Raw genomic sequence first — 16,052 nt, forward strand, 5'->3', positions numbered from 1 at the left:
TCATATATATAGGCATCACGTCCGAGACAAGTAGACCCATACTTTCTGCATCTACTACTATTACTCCACACATCGACCGCTATTCAGCATGCATCTAGTGTATTAAGTTCATAACAAACAGAGTAACGCCTTAAGCACGATGACATGATGTAGAGGGATAAATTCATGCAATATAATATAAACGCCATCTTTTTACCCTTGATGGCAACAACATGATGCGTGCCTCGCTACCCCTTATGTCACTATGTGAGGACACCACACGGTCGGAACCCAAAACCAAGCACTTATCCCATTGCAAGAATTATAGATCAAGTTGGCCAAACAAAACCCATAACTCGAAGAGAATTACAAGGATACGAAATCATGCATATAAGAAATCAGAGGAGACTCAAGTAATACTCATAGATAATTTGATCATAAATCCACAATTCATCGGATCTCGACAAACACACCGCAAAAGAAAGTTACATCGTATAGATCTCCATGAAGATCATGGAGAACTTTGTATTGAAGATCCAAGAGAGAGATGGAGCCATCTAGCTACTAGCTATGGGCCCGAAGGTCTGTGGTGAACTACTCACGCATCATCGGAGAGGAAATGGTGTTGATGATGAAGCCCTCCGTGTCTGAATCCCCCTTCGGCAGGGCACCAAAACGTTCCCCAGATGGGATCTCGCGGAAACAGAAGCTTGCGGCAGCGGAAAAGTATTTTTGTGGCTCTCTCTGTTGGTTTGGGGATTTTATGGAATTTATAGGCGAAAGAGGTAGGGCAAAGGAGGAATGGGGGGCCCACGAGCCTGCTAGGCGCCGCCCCTAGGGGTCGTGCCTAGGGGGCTCGTGGCCGCCTCCGTGGCCCTATGCCTTGGTTCTCAAGTCTTCTGGATCCCTTCTATTATGGAAAAAATCATCCCGAAGGTTTTATTCCGTTTGGACTCCGTTTAATATTCTTATCTGAAAAAGGTCAAAAACACGGAAAAAACAGAAACTGGCACTGGGCACTGAGTTCATAGGTTAGTCCCAAAAATGATATAAAATACCATATAAAGGCATATAAAACATCCCAAGTTTATAATATAATAGCATGGAACAATCAAAAATTATAAATACGTTGGAGACGTATCAAGCATCCCCAAGCTTAACTCCTGCTCGTCCTCGAGTAGGGAAGTGATAAAGACTTAATTTTTGATGTGGAATGATACCTAACATATTGGTTCTTTGTAACTTCTTTATTGTGGCATGAATGTTCAGATCCATAAGATTCAAAACAATAGTTTAATATTGACATGAAAACAATAATACTTCAAGCATACTAGCAAAGTAATCATGAACTTTTGAAATAACAAAGCCAAAGAAAGTTATCCTACAAAATCATATAGTCTGGCTATGCTCCATCATCACCACACAACGAATTTAAATCATTCACAACCCCGGTATTGGTCAAGTAATTGTTTACGGACTCTTACTTTCTCAAACTTTTTCAACTCTCACGCAATACATGAGCGTGAGCCATGGATATAGCACTATAGGTGGAATAGAGTGTGGTGGAGGTTGTGAGGCAAAAAAGAGGACATGGTCACATTGACTCGGCGTATCAACGGGTAATGGAGATGCCCATCAATATATATCAATGTGAATTAGTAGGGATTGCCATGCAATGGATGCACTAGAGCTATAAGTGTATGAAAGCTCAAAAATAAAAACTAGTGGTTGTGCACCCAACTTGCTTGCTCACGAAGACCTAGGGCAATTTTGAGGAAGCCCATCATTGGAATATACAAGCCAAGTTATATAATGAAAATTCCCACTAGTATATGAAAGTGACAAAACAAGAGACTCTGTATCATGAAGAACATGGTGCTAGTTTGAAGCACAAGTGTGGAAAAAGATAGTAGCATTGTCCCTTCTCTCTTTTTCTCTCATTTTTTTGTTTGGGCTCTTTGGCCTCTCTTTTTTCATTTCATTTTCCCCCCTTTTTGTGGGCATCTTTGGCCTCTTTTTTTATTTCCTCACATTGGACAATGCTCTAATAATGATGATTATCACACTTCTATTTACTTACAACTCGTTACTTAGAACAATAATGACTCTAGATGAAATGCCTCTGGCAGTGTACCGGGATGTGCAACGATCTAGCTTAGCGTATGACGTTGAAACATCTCGCTAGCTATCTTACGATCATGCAATGGCAATATGAAAGTGATGTGACATGTCATGAGACGGAACGGTGGAAGTTGCATGGCAATATATCTCGGAATGGCTATGAAAATGCCATAATAGGTAGGTATAGTGGCTGTTTTGAGGAAGGTATATGGTGGTTTTGTGCACCGACGAAAGTTGCGCGACACTAGAGAGGCTAGAAATGGTGAAAGTGTGAGCGTGCATCTATACCATGGACTCACATTAGTCATGAAGAACTCATATACTTATTGCGAAAGTTTTATTAGTAATCGAAACAAAGTGCTAAACGCATACTCCTAGGGGAAGGGTTGGTAGGAGTTAACCATCGCGCGATCTCGACCGCCACACAAAGGATGACAATCAATAAATCAATTATGCTCCGACTTCATAACATAGCGGTTCACCATACGTGCATGCTACGGGAATCACTAACCTCAACACAAGTATTTCAATTCACAACACCCTACTAACATAACTCTAATATTACCATATCCATATCTCAAAACTAATTGTGAGGAATCAAACTTCTCTTACTAATCAATGCACTTGAATATGAATTTTTTTTATTATATCCTCTTTGGATGCCTATCATATTTAGGATTAATTTCATAACACACGCCAATTACAAAGTTACTTAGAGAGAGCGCTCTCAAAATGATATAAGTGAAGATCGAGAGTTTTTATTTCTACAAAATATGACACCGCCGTGCTCTACAAAGATTTAAGTGAAGCATGAGAGAAAAATTATCTAGCTCAAATGATATAAGTGAAGCTCGTGGGAGCAAAATTATCTAGCTCAAAAGATATAAGTGAAGCACATGCGAGCTAAATTGCCTAAATTAGAAGATATAAGTGAAGCTCATTGAGTATTCTAACAAGTTCACGATGAGTGCATGTCCCTCTCAAAAGGTGTGCAGAAAGGATGATTGTGATAAAACAAAAAGAAAAGACTCCTATAATACACGACGCTCCAAGCAAAACACATATCATGTGGTAAATAAAAATATAGATCCAAGTAACGTTATCGATGGATTGAAGACGAAAGAGGGGATGCCTTCCCGGGGCATCCCCAAGCTTAGGCTTTTTGGTGTCCTTGTATTTGGCTTGGGATGACTTGGGCATCCCCAATCTTAGGCTCTTTCCACTCTTTATTCCATTGTCCATAAGAACATCGCCCAAATTTGAAAACTTCACAACACAAAACTTAAACAGGAACTCGTGATATCATTAGCATAAGAAAACAAACCACCAACTTTTTAGGGACTGTAGTCAACTTAATTTACATTTATATTGATGTTGTATTACTGTATTCTCACTTATCCATGGCTCATACCCCCCATACTAACCATAGTTGCATCAAAATAAGCAATCAACACAACAAAAACAGAATCTGTCAAAAACAGAACAGTCTGTAGAAATCTGTATATTTCGTATACCTCTGCTATCCCGAAAATTCTGAAACAATTATGAAAATTATGGAAATTTGCATATCAATCATAAGAAAAAAGAATCAACTCAAAAGCTCTTTCTGGATAGGAATTAAAAATAATTTCGTGAGCACAAAGTTTCTGTCTTTTTTTCAGCATGATTAAACAACTATCACCAAAACTAATCATAAAGGTTCTACTTGGCACAAACACTAATTAAAACATAAAAAACACAATCATGATGGTGTGGACTCAACAAAAAAGAAAGTAAAAAGCAAAAATAAATTTATTCATTGGGTTGCCTCCCAACAAGCGTTATTGTTTAACGCCCTTAGCTAGGCGTAAGGCAATAGATTCAAGTGTTGTCTTCTTTAGTGCTCAAACCATAAGTAGCTTTCATAATGGATTGATAAGGAAATTTTATTTTATTTCTAGAAAAGTGTTCCATGCCCTTGTTTAATGGAAATTGAAATTTAGTATTCCCTTCTTTCATATCAATAACATCACCAATATTCCTAAGGAAAGGTCTACCAAGAATAATGGGGCATGTCGGATTGCAATCAATATCAAGCACAATGAAATCTACGGGCACATAGTTCCTATTTGAAATAATAAGAACATCATTGATCCTTCCCATAGGTTTCTTAATGGTAGAATCCGCAAGATGCAAATTAAGAGAGCACTCACCAATCTCATTGAAACCTAGAACATCACATAAAGATTTTGGAATTGTGGAAACACTAGCACCCAAATCACACAAAGCATGGCATTCATAATTTTTAATCTTTATTTTTATAGTAGGTTCCCACTCATCATGAAGTTTTCTAGGAATAGATATTTCCAACTCAAGTTTCTCTTCAAGAGATTTCATCATAGCATCAACGATATGTTTGGTAAGAGCCTTATTTTTGCTAAAAGCATGTGGAGAGTTTAGCATGGATTGCATCAAGGAAATACATTCACTCAAAGAGCAACCATAATAATTGAATTCCTTGAAATCCAAAGTAGTAATTTCATCACTATTCAAAGTTTTGATATCCTCTACTCCACTTTTAGTATTTTTAGCATCAAGATAAATAGACTCTGAATCATTGGGGCGTTTCTCAACCAAAGTGGATTCACATCCAGCCCGATCATCATTAAGATTGACATTAGAAAACAAGGATTCAATAGGAGTCACACCAAGCACTTTAAGATCTTCGTGATTCTCATCACGAGAACACACATTTTAAGCCATTCGTGTCTAGCACGAATTTGCGCGGTTCTTGGTTTACTTTCATTCATAGAAACACGCATAGTTTTCAAAGTTTGATCCATATTAATCTTGGGACGAACACATCTCAATTTCAAAGCATCAATATCAAGAGACATTCTATCAACAGTCCTAGCCAAGTCATCAATTCTAAGCAGCTTTTCTTCTATGGAAGCATTGAAAATCTTTTGCGAATTAATAAACTCTTTAATATTACTCTCAAGATCAGAGGGTATTTTATTATAATTTCCATGAGCATTGTTGTAGGAATAGCCGAAATTATTAGAGGGATTACTAGGAAAAGGCATAGGATAAAATTTACCTCTATAAGCATTGTTGTTACCAAAATTATTCCTACTAACAAAATTAACATCCAAATTTTCATTGATATTCTCATTCAAGGAAGATAAAGGCATATCATTTGGATCTAGAGGAGCACTTTTACTAGCAAACAACTTCTTTAACTCATCGATCTTAGCACTCAAAGAGTTAATTTCTTCTATAGCATGCACTTTTTTACTAGTAGGTGACCTTTCAGTGTGCCATTGAGAATATATTGTCATGATATTACCTAGGAGTTTTGTAGTTTCGCCTAGTGTGATTTCCATAAAAGTTCCACCAGAGGCGGAATCCAAAATATTTCTAGAAGCAAAATTCAAAACATCATAGAAAATTTGTATAATCATCCAAAGACTTAGGCCATAAGTGGGACAATTTCTAATCATCAATTTCATTCTCTCCCTAGATTGTTCAACATGTTCATGATCTAGTTGCTTAAAATTCATGATATCACTACGGAGAGAGATAATCTTAGCTGGTGGAATATACTTGGAAATAAAGGAATCTTTACACTTGTTCCATGAATCAATACTATTTTTGGGTAAAGATGAAAACCAAGTTTTTGCTCGATCTCGTAATGAGAATAGAAATAGCTTCAATTTAATCATATCATTATCCACATCTTTCTTCTTTTGCATATAGCATAACTCAATAAAGGTATTAAGATGGCATGCGACATCTTCACTAGGAAGGCCGGAAAATTGCTCTTTCATAACAAGATTCAACAAGGCAGCATTAATTTCATATGAATCTGCACTAGTGGAGGGAGCAATTGGAGTAATAATAAAATCATTGTTATTAGTATTAGAGAAGTCACACAATTTAGTGTTTCCAGACATGGTGACTTAGCAAGCAGACAAGCACACAAGCAAACAGAAAGCAAGCAAAAGAAAGGGCGAATGAAAAGGCCAATAAAGAAAGGAAAATATATTTGTAAATTTTGTTTCTGAAGTGGGGGAGAGGAAAACGAGAGGAAAATGGCAAATAATGTAAATGCAAGAGATGAGTTTGCGATAGGTACTTGGTAGATATGCTTCAATTGAATACTCCCCGGCAACGGCGCCAGAAATTCTTCCAGCTACTTCTTGAGCTTGCTTTGGTTTTTCCCGTGGAGAGGAAAGGGTGATGCAGCAAAGTAGAGATAAGTATTTCCCTCAGTTTGAGAACCAAGGTATCAATCCAGTAGGAGTATCAAGATGAGGCACCAAGGCTCCTGCGCAAAAACAAACAAACTTGAACCCAACGTGATAAAGGGGTTGTCAATCCCTTTACGATTACTTGCAAGGTGAGATCTGATAGTGATAATAGGTAAATATAAATAAATAAATAAAGTGCAGGAAGGTATTTTTGGTATTTTTGTACGTAGATGTGAATATATAATGTGTAAAATATACCCGGGAGCCATAGTGTTCACTAGAGGCTTCTCTCATGATAGCAAGTATTACGGTGGGTGAATGAATTACTGTCGAGCAATTGATAGAATCGCGCAAAGTCATGACGATATCAAAGGCAATGATCATACATATAGGCATCACGTCCGAGACAAGTAGACCGACACTTTCTGCATCTACTACTATTACTCCACACATCGACCGCTATCCAACATGCATCTAGTGTATTAAGTTCATAACAAAAAGAGTAATGCCTTAAGCAACATGACATGATGTAGAGGGATAAATTCATGCAATATGATATAAACCCCATATTTTTACCCTTGATGGCAACAACATGATGCGTGTCTCGCTACCCCTTCTGTCACTAGGTGAGCACACCGCACGGTATGAACCCAAAACCAAGCACTTCTCCCATTGCAATAATTATAGATCAAGTTGGCCAAACGAAACCCATAACTTGAAGAGAATTACAAGGATACGAAATCATGCATATAATAAATCAGAGGAGACTCAAGTAATATTCATAGATAATCTGATCATAAATCCACAATTCATCGGATCTCGACAAACACACCGCAAAACAAAGTTACATCGGATTGATCTCCATGAAGATCATGGAGAACTTTGTATTGAAGATCCAAGAGAGAGAAGAAGCCATCTAGATAGTAGCTATGGACCCGAAGGTCTGTGGTGAGCTAATCACGCATCATCGGAGAGGCAATGGTGTTGATTAAGAAGCCCTCCGTGTCCGAATCCCCCTCCGGTAGGGCACCAGAACGGTCCCCAGTTTGGATCTCACGAAAACAGAAGCTTGCGGCGGCGGAAAAGTATTTACATGGCTCTCTTTGTTGGTTTGGAAATTTTAGGGAATTTATAGGAGAAAAAGGTAGGGCAAAGGAGGCGCGAGGGGCCCACGAGCCTGCTAGGCGCCCCCCCATCGGGCCCTCTGCCTTGGTTCTCAAGTCTTCTGGATCCCTTCTGTTATGGAAAAAAATCATCTCGAAGGTTTTATTCCGTTTGCACTCCGTTTAATATTCTTATCTGAAAAAGGTCAAAAACATGGAAAAAACAGAAACTGGCACTGGGCACTGAGTTAATAGGTTAGTCCCAAAAATGATATAAAATAGCATATAAATGCATATAAGACATCCCAAGTTGATAATATAATAGCATGGAACAATCAAAAATTATAGATACGTTGGAGACGTATCCGACGCCAGCGACGAGCTTGGCGGCGGCCGAAGCTCGGGTCTCGTTGGGGTCACTGCTACGGGGCTCAACACGCGCGGGGCTGGGCTCCTACGGCACCTACTCGACGAGCTGGAGCTGATGGTGGCCTCAGACTGACCAACCGATCACCGGAGCATCACCGGCGATGAGCTCCCACGGAGGATCTCGTCGGGCTCCGGTGGAATCGGGGCCTAGAGCTCGGGATAGAGGGGGATAAGAGGGGGAAGGGCACCGTGAGCTCACGGGGGTTGTAGAGGCATCGAGAGCAGGCTCGGAGATGGCCTGGAGAGCAAGAACGAGAGCGGCAAACTTCGGTGATCCGAGGAAGAAGACGACGGTGTTGAGGTGATGCAGGGCTCGGGGGCTCGTTTCCTTTGACGGAGACGACGTGCTCGACGAGGCGGAGAGGATGGCATGCTCGGGGAGGCTTGCGGAGGCCGAAAGCGAAGGCTAGATCGAGCTCGAGCTTGGCTCTAATGGCGGCCGAGACAAGGGGCGCAGGAGAGCGAATGGGGAGAGGGAGAGGGTTGGAATGGGCTCGGGAGGCTTATCCCTTCGCGGCCAGCGCGACAGAGAGGCCAGGCAGGCACCCAGGTGCGTGGCCGCACCGGAGGAAGCGGCGCCCACCTCCTGCTCCCGACTGGCGAGGGGGAGACGACAGGAGAAGATGGGTTGGGCCAAGGTGAGCGTCAGGTAATCTTTTTCAATTTCTCTTTATTTTCTTATTTCTGTTAAATCATTTCAAACATTTGTTTTATTTTATTTTGGCTCCAAACTATTCTAAGAAATAGTGAATAAAACTCTGGTGTGTTATTTGAATTATATCCAAGCCTATATAAATGATTCAACATTTTATGATATTCTGAAATATTTAAAATCACATATTTGAGTGATTTCAGTGGATTTTATGATTTAAATGAAATGTCAAATGTATTATAAAAATAAGTTCCACCCCTGAAATATTGTTTCCAATATTTATCAAAAAGGGTGGGCTTTTATGAAGGCCATTTTGGGTTCATTGAACTTTTGCTTTATTGGAATTTAGTATAATATATAAGTGCTAGGGTTTTTCTTTGATTTATATTTTCACTTTTAAATGAAAGAATAAAACATGGGCACAATCTTGCTAAACTTCAAATGGAAACTAGGGATGTGACAACTCACCCCCACTTGAAAGAATCTCGTCCCGAGATTTGGAAGTCGTCGGGAAGAGCGCGGGATACTCAAGTCGGAGACGGTCCTCTATTTTGCATGTTGCCTCCTTTTCAGAATGATTTGACCATTGAACTTTAAGAAACTTGAGGTTTCGACATCGAGTGGTACGCTCAGCTTGATCAAGAATACGAACAGGGTATTCTCGATACGAAAGGTTATCTTGGAGATCAAGCGTTTCGTGGTCCACTTCTCGGATAGGATCCGAAAAGCAACGCGTGAGTTGCGAGACGTGGAAAACATCATGAACCTTGGAAAGATGCAGGGGAAGTTCCAACTCGTAGGCAACTTCTCCTCATTTGGCAAGAATGCGAAAAGGACCAATGTAACGAGGAGCCAACTTGCCTTTGATACCGAAGCGATGTGTACCCTTCAAAGGTGTAACCCGAAGGTAAGCCTCCTTGTCAACCTCAAAGGTCACAACCTTATGATGACGATCGTATTGGCTCTTTTGACGAGATTGAGCTGTTTTCAACTTTTCACGAATAATGTGAACTTTCTCTTCTCCTTCTTGGATCATATCCAAACCAAAGAGTTGCCTCTCTCCGGTTTCTGACCAATTAAGAGGTGTCCGACATCTTCGTCCATATAGAACTTCAAAAGGGGCTTTGCCCAAGCTTGACTGATAACTATTGTTATAAGCAAGTTCGGCGAATGGAAGGCACTTCTCCCAATTCATACCGAACGATATAACACAAGCTAGAAGCATATCCTCTAGGATTTGATTGACCCTTTCTACTTGACCACTTGATTGAGGATGGAAAGCAGTGCTAAAAGATAGGTGAGTCCTCATGGCATTCTGAAAACTTTCCTAGAAATGAGAAGTAAAAATACTTCCACGATCTGAATTAATCTCCAGAGGGACACCATGAAGAGACACTATTCGAGAGATATATAACTCTTCTAGCCGGCTAGCTGTTATACTCTTACGAATTGGAAAAAGGAGCTACTTTGGAAAGACGATCAATGACCACAAATATAGCGTTATTTCCTTTCTTGGTCCTGGGAAAACCAGTGATGGAATCCATACTAACTTTATCACATCTCCATTCAGGAATAGCTAAAGGTTGAAGGGTGCCAACAAGCCTTTGATGTTCTGCCTTAACTCGACGACAAACGTCGCAGTTAGCAACGAACTCAACAATTTCTCTCTTCATCCTAGTCCACCAGAACCTTTGGCGTAGGTCCTGATACATCTTAGTACTACCAGGATGAATTGTGAGAGGTGAATCATGAGCCTCCTTAAGAATCAACTGCCCCAGATGTGGATTCTTAGGAACCACTAGACGGTTCTGGAAGAACAAAAAATCTTCATCGTTATGGAGAATTCCTTAGCATTTTCGCTAGTAATATTCTCCTTGATCCGTGATATACCCTTATCAAGCTTTTGGCCAGCTATGATTTGATCCCTAAGAGTAGGTTTCGCCACCAGGGTAGAAAGGAATCCTTGAGGAAAAACGTGGAGGTTTAACTTCCGAAATTCCTCATAGAGATGTGGTTGACCTCGTTGTAACATCAGATTGTTACAATAAGACTTACGACTTGGTGCATCAGCCATGACATTGGCCTTCCCCGGGGTGTAAGTTATCCCTAAGTCGTAATGTGTGATCAACTCGACCCACCGTCTTTTCCTGAGATTCAAATCTGGTTGGGTGAAGATATATTTCCGACTTTGGTGATCAGTAAATATTTTGCAACGTTTACCAAGAAGGTAATTTCACCAACTTTTTACTGCATGGACTACAGCTGCAAGCTCAAGATCATGTGTGGGATAACTATCCTCATGTGGACGCAACTGTCAAGATGTGTATGCAATCACATGACGATCCTGCATGAGGATGCAACCTAATCATTGTCGCGAGGCGTCGCAATAGATAACAAAGTCCTTCGAGAAATCTGGTGGTAGCAACACAGGTGCGGAAGTCAGGCGTCTTTTCAGTTCCTGAAAATATGCTCACACTGTGGTGTCCACTCGAACTTTTTATCTTTCTTGAGGAGTTCAGTTAGAGGCTTTGCAACCTTGGAGAAGTTCTCGACAAAGCGGCGACAATAGGTCGCTAGACCAAGAAAACTCCTAACTTGCTTAAGTGATTCAGGTTTGAGTCCAATCAAGGACGGCTTGAACTCTCTCGTGATTGATAGCAATACCCTTACCAAAGATTATGTGGCCTAGATAGGTCACTTCTGGTAACCAAAATTCACATTTTGAAAACTTGGCATAAAGGCGATGCTCTCGAAGTTTCATCAATACCAGCCTTAGATGCTTGGCATGTTTTTGTTCGTTCTTCGAGTAGATGAGAATATCATCGAGGTATACCACGACGAATTTATCCAGATACTCCATGAAGATTGAATTCATCAAGCGAGAGAAGGTGGTTGGGGCATTGGTTAAACCAAAGGACATGGCGGTGTACTCGTATTGGCCATAACGAGTGACAAAGGCCGTTTTTGGAATGTACCCGTTCTTGATCTTGATTTGATGGTAACCCAATCTCAAATCCATTTGGGAGAAGAATGAGGATCCAGCGAGCTAATCATACAGATCGTTGATCCTGGGGAGCGGACACTTGTTCTTTATGGTGACCAGATTAACTGGTCGATAATCTACAACCATCCGGTCCGTTCCATCCTTCTTCTTAACGAAGAGGACGGGACAAGCCCAAGGAGAAGAGCTAGGTCGAATGAAACCTTTATTCAAGGCCTCACCTAGTTGCTTCTTAAGTTCGGCTAGCTCCAAGGGTGCCATCTTATAGGGTCTTTTGGCCATTGGGACAGTTCCTGGAACAAGATCTATCACTAACTGTACATCCCTGTCAGGTGGAATTCCTGGCAGTTCTTCTAGAAAAACATCCGGAAAGTCACGGACTACCGGAATGTCTTCAAGTTCTAGAACAGGACTATCATTTAGGGAATAGAGTTGGCATTTGGCAACTCGAGTAGAGACATTAACTATCTCACCCAAGGGATAGGTAAGCTGAACATTCCTAGAATGGGTATCAATCTTGGCGTAATGAGGTGACATCCAGTTCATACCCAAAATGATATTGATATCTGAGGATTTAAGAGCTATCAATGATGCTAGAAGAACTAGCCTCTCCACTAGGATTTCATTGTCATAACTTATCCTAGAAGTTTTCCATATACTACCAGGGGTTTGGACAACTACAAAAGGCGATGTTATGCAACTGTGCATAACTTTCAGAAATGAAGTACTGAGATGACCCAGTGTCCAAACGAACAAACGCTGGGTGATGATTGACAAGGAGCGTACCCAAAATGACGCCGGGATCCTCTACAGCTTCTTCTGCTGAAACATAATATGCTTTGCCCGACTTGCCTTGCCCAACAAACTTCCCAGGTTGCTTGGGAGCTATATTCTGAGGACACTCTCATGAATAGTGCCCTGATTCTCCACACTTGTAACAGATCACCTGGTTGACACGTGGTGCAGCATTGCTAGCTCGACCACCATAGGTCTTTGCTCGAGGGTTGGTCTGGTTTGCCTGAGGCGCCAGATAGGATGGCCTCGGGGTATATCTTGGCGGCAGGGAGCCATTCGGGACCCACACCCGGCGCTTTGGAAACGCTGAACTGGATGAGGAGCCAGAATCGTGGGAGTGCTTCTTCATGGCTTCATAGTCGGTATGACCAGTCTTGGCACTAATCACCTTGTTGACAAGATCTTGGAAACTTGTACATTCATGAAGGCGCAGGTCACGACAAAGTTTGGGGCTCAGATCCTTGCGGAATCTTGCTTGTTTCTTGGCATCAGTTGACACCTCCTCACTTGCGTAGTGAGCGAGATTACCGAACTCGCGGCTATAAGCATCCATGGTCAACTTTCCCTAAGTGAAGGCATAGAATTCCTCTCTCTTACGGTCCATCAGACCCTCTGGAATGTGGTGCACGCGGAAGGCTGCACTGAAATCTGCCCATGTGGCTGCTGGTCCGGCAGGACACATAGCTTCAAAATTCTCCCACCACAGATTGGAAGGGCCTTCTAGAAAGTAAGCAGCGAAGGTCACCTTGTCAGCCTCAGAAACATTGGCAAAGCGTATCTTGCGCGATATACTGCACAACCAGTCATCAGCGTCAAGAGGATCGACGGAGTGATGGAACTTCGGGGATTTAGCTGCACAAAGTCATTGAGGGACTCTGCGTCATTTCATGGGTGACGAGCCGTATTTTGCTCAATACGTTCTAGCAGACGGTTGGTCTCCCGCTTGTTTCTTTCTGCCTCGAGCATAACCTTCGCGAGAGAAGGCGGATGGGGCAGTTCCTCCTGTGTGGCCTGACTACCTTCTCCCTGCTCATGGCTAGGGGCACCGTTCTGCCTGGTAAACACCATCTTGGAAAACAAACTAAAAGCTTAGACTAGATCAACATCAATACTAACTATGGATTAAGAATGCATTGAACACATGGAATGCGCAAAAAGACATCCGAACAATATGGTAACAAGAAAAGTGCTATATATACACCATGGTTCATACACACCATTACATAGCTCAGTACAACCTCAACTGAATAGCAAACTACTGAAAATATGATACTACTCATCAGAGGCTTTCCAAGCTTCTAATAAATTATTTATCTATGCCTCCGGAACTCATCTCATGACATAGTCATACTTCAGAAGACACACAGGACTGTGAAAGTACAACTACTACAATATTACTCTTCCACTCACGGATTCAAGCATCCGCATAAAACATCTCATAAAGGTTGCCTCCATGGCCTGGGAGCTGAACCTGCGGATCAGGAAATACTCTAGCCTGAGACCCCTGGGAACCGTAAGGACACGGGTGTGGCCTTGGTCCCCCGACTGGTGGCAATAGAGGGCCCCGAAGAGGGGTGACACCTCCTATAGCAGGCTAGTCAACATGAGCTGGAAGATGAGTCCTAACGGGGTTCAACATCTCCATATCTCCATACCCTGTGTGAACTACAGGTGCCAGCTGTGTCAAAGTTGTCCACAGACGGGCACGAGTAGCATAAAGCTCCATACAAAAGGCACGAGCATCTCAGTCTCTATTCTCTAACATATGAGTGGTAATCTGCAGCAGCGAATCCTCCAAAGAAGAGTCAAAGTAGACTCCACTGAGATATCCTTCTTCTCCTGGCTGAGAAGCGGGAACATAACAGAACTCTGAATTCTGCGGCAGTGCATGTCTGGCTCTCATGATGGTCAACATTGAATAGGCGGCATCTTGTACCGCCATGTCAACAGTAACCCCCAATCCCTAAGACCAATGGATCGGCTCCTCGGCTCCAGGGTAATCTGGGAATACCCTAACAATGCATAGGTACTAACTCTCGTTGAAATCTCGGTACTGCTTCTCCACTTTATACTTTGGGTACAAGCGGTAATCGGCTACTGACATCATCCTGACCAGCATGGCCGTGTGACCTCGTACATCAATGCACCTAGTCAGACGGACCACCTGACGAAAAGGACGGGCAGGCATGTGAAATAGAGAATAATGCAAAGGCATTAGAGCTCTGGAGATAAAATTTGGCAGCATAACAGCTATAAATGCTCAAAACAATTTTGAGACAACCCACAAAAGATAGGATAGCATAACCACTCAACTATCAAGTTCAATTCCATGGTCATCATATACTTATTTTCTTTTCCTTGTAACAAAAGAAAACTCGGATTAACTCTCGAACCGTTTTCCTACAATCTACCGATTAGTAACACACGATCCTGAGAGATAGATAAGTAACCTAGTTCTTAATCCCCGTAGAAAAGATGAGGATGACCAGAATAGAATGACTTGATAAGAGAAGCAAGAAACTTACGTTCCCTTCCACAATAAATTCCCTTATATATAACTAAAGCATTTCTAGACTCAACTTCAACCAGTTTGGCTTGGTAATCATACAGTCAGTTAGGCTCTGATACCAACGCTGTCGGGACGCCAATTCTAAGCCATAGGAATCCAGCTTGTAACACATCACATCCCTTTGTGGTCTCACGCACGGTTAACCCCACGGCTTCCACCTTACCTTAGCCTGGACCGTTTGCGCCTTTTAACTCACGTATGCAATTGTATCTCTAGCATTCCAATGTCAAAGAACCCGGGTCGACATAACGAGTCATAAACTCAAGTCGCTCAACTGTACAGAGACAGGCATACATAACCCAACAAAGCAGGTGTCGGTTATCAGCGAGTGTAGATGAGTCGTAGCAAGCTACAAGGACTTAATTACACTGCATGACATTTCCCCGTAGGGACAGGCAGAACAACTAAGAAGGATACATGCCGGTCAACCAATGTGTCCGTAGCAGTAGCGAACTACCAAGGCTCGATGGAAACACAAAGGGGCATTTCTCTGTATAGAGAGCTACTAAGGGCATACAACTAGGTGTCGAATCCCATACATTTCACAGTGCATCACACGTATGCATGACATACTCGATATGCATAGATACAACAATGGCATCAAAACATAACCATACAACATCACAACATTTATTTAGAAGACTCGAAAGAGTCTTGCATAATATGTTCATACAGGTAGGGGTCACATGACCCAACACTCAAGTCTTACAAGCAGAGTCATACAAACCAAGCGGAAGCATTAAAGCTGTCTGAGTACAGACAGTTGAAAGGAAAAGGCATAAATCCTGACTATCTACAGATCCCTTCTGAAAGGGGCTAGGTCGTAGCTGGGACACCAGCTACTCGTCATCATCGAGGTCTAGATAGAACCCACCTGTTGGCTCGTGGGTATCTTCTGCAACATTTATTAAATAAACATGAGTACAAAAGTACTCAGCAAGACTTTAGAATAGATCTATCTACTCATGCACATGTATCAATAAAGGGGGTTGTGGGGTTTCATGCAGCAAGCCAACTTTGACTCTTGGCTAGACTAAACTACAATTATAAATAGTTTTTAACAACTTTGATAAGTCGTACACGAGTCCACTACCACCACAACAATACACTATCATGGATTCCTTTCCGTCTCCCTACGGAAATACAATACATGATACTCACACTTATCTTG

Source organism: Hordeum vulgare, chromosome 4H (assembly GCF_904849725.1).
Source record: "Hordeum vulgare subsp. vulgare chromosome 4H, MorexV3_pseudomolecules_assembly, whole genome shotgun sequence".
Taxonomy (NCBI): domain Eukaryota; kingdom Viridiplantae; phylum Streptophyta; class Magnoliopsida; order Poales; family Poaceae; genus Hordeum; species Hordeum vulgare.